Raw genomic sequence first — 4584 nt, forward strand, 5'->3', positions numbered from 1 at the left:
CAGAAAGGGAAAAACAGTTGGGCTGCCTTCTGCAAAGAGGGCAAGGGTGGGAGGGAAGTCCTGAGGCCGTGTTGAAACTCACCCTCTGCGCAGGGCCAGGAACCCAAAGTTGGAGCATCCTCACAGACGGCAATACCCGTGTAAGGTCAGCCTTGCAAGAAGCCAGTCCAGGTATTTCTCCTGAGCTCCCACCAAAAGCCACCCTCTTGTAACATAAACCTTTTCCAGAGCAGCACAGAACCAGCCTGCCCCCTCCCCCGTGGGACAGACCTTCAGACTAAACAGTCACTCAACCTTCCCCATAGGAATAGGTTTCCAGACGCACCGCCCCCCCCCGTCTCTGCCAACCTAACACCACCCTTTGCAGAACCAGTTGATATGATGGATATTTTCCCACTGGCTGGTGCCCCACTGAAAGGGTTACAAGACTCCAGCGGACTTTCTAGATAGATTTTCCACTGAGACCCTTTAGGGATTTTGTTTCACAATCAAATGGAAGCAGTGGATTAAGACAGAGAGTCTGCCCAAAGTTTCAGCACCGCAGACTCAAAAGGGCCTCTGGAGCAGGAGAAAAGGATGTGATCCGTGGGTCCTCCCTTGGATCTCCTTGGGATGCCAAAGAGACGAGGAAGTGAGCAATACCGTAGCTGCAGGGGTACAGCCACCCTACCCCATGTCCGTCATTTCTAATTAGGCAGTGGTGCTGGCTCCCTTGACGGCCTCGTTCCTCCCAGCTACTAGCAATGGTGATTTTGTGGCGGCCACTTGCAACCACGTTTCCCAGGGATGCCAGGAGTGGCCTTTGGCCATAGCAGGCTGCTTCTCTCTCCAGCCCCAAAACGTTTCCTTGGAGTGATGGTGGCTTACAGGGTCTTGGGCAGGCTGAGGTTCCCGACACTCTACCTGGGACCTTCTCTTACAGGAGCCCCATTGAGGGGGGCAGCGGGCATGCTGGAGCCTTCGCCACCCTTCTACCCGACTCTTCTGTCTCTATGGCTGGGTCTGCCAAGGCTACTGAGCGGCAGCTCCTCCAGACCTCTGCATGAACCTCTCCCTTCTTCCCGGGACATTTCACAGTACCCAGAACACCACCACTGCTTTTTCCTGGGCCACAGCCCCACTGGCAGACAGGTCTGGGGGGATGTTCCTGCAGTGCGTTGGACAGTGTCCAGTCAAGGGCTAGCCTCTTTCACAGGAGAAGACCAGGGGAAAAGGGTCTTCTCCCTCTGGCAGAGACGGTAGTCAGCTGTGACTTCCCTTTGTCTGAACTTCCCTTCCTTTCAGCTTCAGTTTCTGCTTCTCCAGCCAATAACCAACTTTCCAGGAATCTGCTCTTCTGAAAGATCTGCCAGCAGGCCAATGAATCTTCAAATGTTCCTCTTCTGTTTTTGTTTCTTTTTAAGGGAATTCTTGCTGCTTTCTGAGAATCCAGGGACACCATGTATGTTGTCTTCAGCTCAAAATCCCAATAAATACTTTGCCCTCTTAATACTTGGGACTGGAGGGAAAGGCAGAATGACAAACACACACTTGGCCATCAGTGTGATTTAATCAGTAACAGTGGAGACATTTGGGTGAAGCAACAGGCATCAGGCTCTGCCAATTTACAAAAACATGTGGTGTGCTCTCCAAGGCCCTACCATGAAGACTACCTTTCTAAATGTGGCTGCTTGCAATATTAAAAGAAATGGAACGTACTTCCTTGTACCCCCCAATCCTGCTGTTTGGTACCAGGCTGATTAAATTATTGGGGATGCATAGGGTGGGGGAGCCAGAATCCAGAACTGGGAATTAAAACAATGCAAAAACAGTTCCTGCAGTCTTCCTCTGCCCAGTTCTCTCCACAAGGGTTTCTCCCAAGCCTCCGGAGCAGGATACGGATTTCTCGCCACGAAAGTCAGAGAATTACAACCGTCCTGAGTAATGGTTTCCAGTAAAACAGCTGCTTTCACTTTCCCCAGCACATCACTGTTTACTCTAAAAGGTGGCTCTGAATCGTTAGTGGCTTTGCTAACCACGCACGTTTCACGGTGGTGGAAGAGCAGTCTGCCCCTAACGTTTACCTGCACCAAGGGGCCACACTTTCGAGGATCCCCAAGACAGGTTGAAAAGTGGCCGGGGGTGGCCCTACATGAATGGCTTCCTGAACAGATGAAAACAATCCATTAAAAAGATACCGAGGGCAGCAAATCTTTGGAGAGGAAGAATTGGGGAAGAGCTTCAAGCAACTTCCCCAGAAAAGGATGGCGTGTTGGGGGTGGAATCGTTCAATGGGATGAAGGAAAGGGTGCAGGTTTGCCCAGCTGAACAGGGCAGCTTCCCCTGAGACCTGGCCTTGCCCCACCCAGTTACCACACCTTAGTAGCAAGCATGCCGTGGATGATGGGCGTTAGCAGCACAACCCATCTAGACGAGGAAGGATGGCAGTCTGACAGCGGCGGATGGAAGCCGCAGCCCAGCACTTCTGAGTGCCCACCAGGATGGAGAGCGGAATGGCCGTGCTGGCTGAAGATGATGGGAGTTGCAGTCCAACCATTTTGGAGGGTGCCTGGCGGTGGAAGGCTGCTTGTGTCGGCTCTTTGTGCAGGAATCAGCCTTCTCTTTCAGGGCGGGGAACCCAGAGAATTCACTGCCTCTGCTTGTTCTGAAAGGCACGCAGGGCCACAACTAGGGGGTGCAAGTGGGGCATGTGCCCCGGGCACCGCGCTGGGGCGGTGCCAAAATGAGCACTGGGGGGGCGTCAAAATGGGCACGGGATCCACATTTGCCCCGGGTGACACAGACCCTAGTTGTGGGCCTGAAGGCCTGTTTCCTGGCTTCAGAAAGTGGACTCCATACTGGGAATGCCCGAAAGGCAACCTGGGCCTGCCCAGCAGGCGAAAATGGGCTGCAGAAGGGAGGAGTCAGAGCCACCCTGGTGTTTTCAACTTACCTTGGCAAACCTCCCCCGTCCCGGCTCATGACCCCTTTGAGGACCTTGAAATGTTCCTGAGTTAGGTTTTTAAAAAAACCCATTAAACTGGATGGGATATTCTGAAGAAAGAAAAAAAGAAGTCCATCCCTGCAAGAGACTCCGGAAATTCCCTGTTCAGTTCTTTCAAATTCGTCTGTCTGGCTCTTGTGGCTGATTCAACTTCCTTCGTAAATTCGGAGCGTGCAGCTGGTGGCCCTGAAAGCAGGGTGCAGATCTGTTCTCTGCTGTGGTATCCTCCCTCCCTCCCTCCCTCTTTTGACTCCCACAGCTATAAAGCATTTGGATTCACATATCACATCAAGACAGAAGGTGGTTCGCTTGATGGCTCTGCTTTCGCAACACACTTTTCTATCACTAACCGCATAATTACCTTGTTTCCACAGCTTACTGACCATAAAATAACCGCAACATGCTAAAACATGCACACATCAAAAAGCACTATTTATTTATTTAAATTTTTATCCCGCCTTTATTATTTTTATAAATAACTCAAGGCGGTGAACATACCTAATAATACTCCTTCCTCCTCCTATTTTCCCCACAACAGCAACCCTGTGACATAGGCTGGGCTGAGAGAGTGACCGGCCCAAGGTCACCCAGCCAGCTTTCATGCCTACGGTGGGACTAGGACTCACAGCCTTCTGGTTTCTGGCCCAGCACCTTAGCCACGAGACCAAACTGGCTCTAGTTTGGTCAAACTGATCAAACACTACATGTGTTGCATGCAGCCAGCCACTCTGTTCAGTGGCTTTGTGTGAAGTTCTTGCCTGGCAAATTGCAGCACAGCAAACAGCACCCCACAGAGCTGGTCCTTGTGGGATCTGCTTGGTCTGCAAGATCAGAGCAGCTTTCCCACCCCTGAGAAGGGCCCCAGGGGCCCTAGCTTGGCGCTGGTGCTACGGGGCCCTGGGGAAGTTGAGGAAGGCCGACCTCCTCTGACCTGCTCTTTTCTGAAGAAAAGGGTGAGCAAAGGGGAAATGCCAGAATTGCGAAAATTAAGGGCTTTATCCTAGGCCATCCTAGCTTGGCAGCATCCTGGGCCAGGAGGGTCTTCGCACTTCCCCGAGGGAGACTCACAGACTGGGCTGGCCTCTGCCTGGAGTTTTGGTTACGACTGAAGGGCACTCGGAGAGATGAAAAAGACGCTTGGAGAATGGGAATTGGTGGTTCTGTTTCTCAGGCAGCTCAAATAGCCTATAAAAAGAGGTTTAAACAGCTTACTTTGGAGAGGGACAAGGGTTCACTCGCACCTGCCCAGACCCACCGCGAACCACAGGGGGCTTGGCTTGGCCTCCCTCCTGCTTTGGGCACCTGGGCCACTGCTCTGCACCCGGCCCAAGGGCAGCCCTCCAGAACCAATGGTGACCAGTGCTTTGGGGAAAAGCGCTGCCCCTGGAAGTGCCACCAGGTCAGGGGTGGCCTGAAGGGAAGGAGAAGGCAGAGCTGGCACTTCGGTGCAGCTCAAGGTCACGGATGCGCCCAAGCGTCCGCTGGGGTCTGCCGCCGCTGCCTCTCAACCAGAGGGCCCGAGAAGACCACCAACGGCAGGGCTTGTTTTGGTCCGAGGGCTTCTAATCAAAGGAAAGGGTTTGAGTTCTGGTCATCTCGGA

This window comes from Candoia aspera, chromosome 14 (assembly GCF_035149785.1).
Source record: "Candoia aspera isolate rCanAsp1 chromosome 14, rCanAsp1.hap2, whole genome shotgun sequence".
NCBI classification, from domain to species: Eukaryota; Metazoa; Chordata; class Lepidosauria; order Squamata; family Boidae; genus Candoia; species Candoia aspera.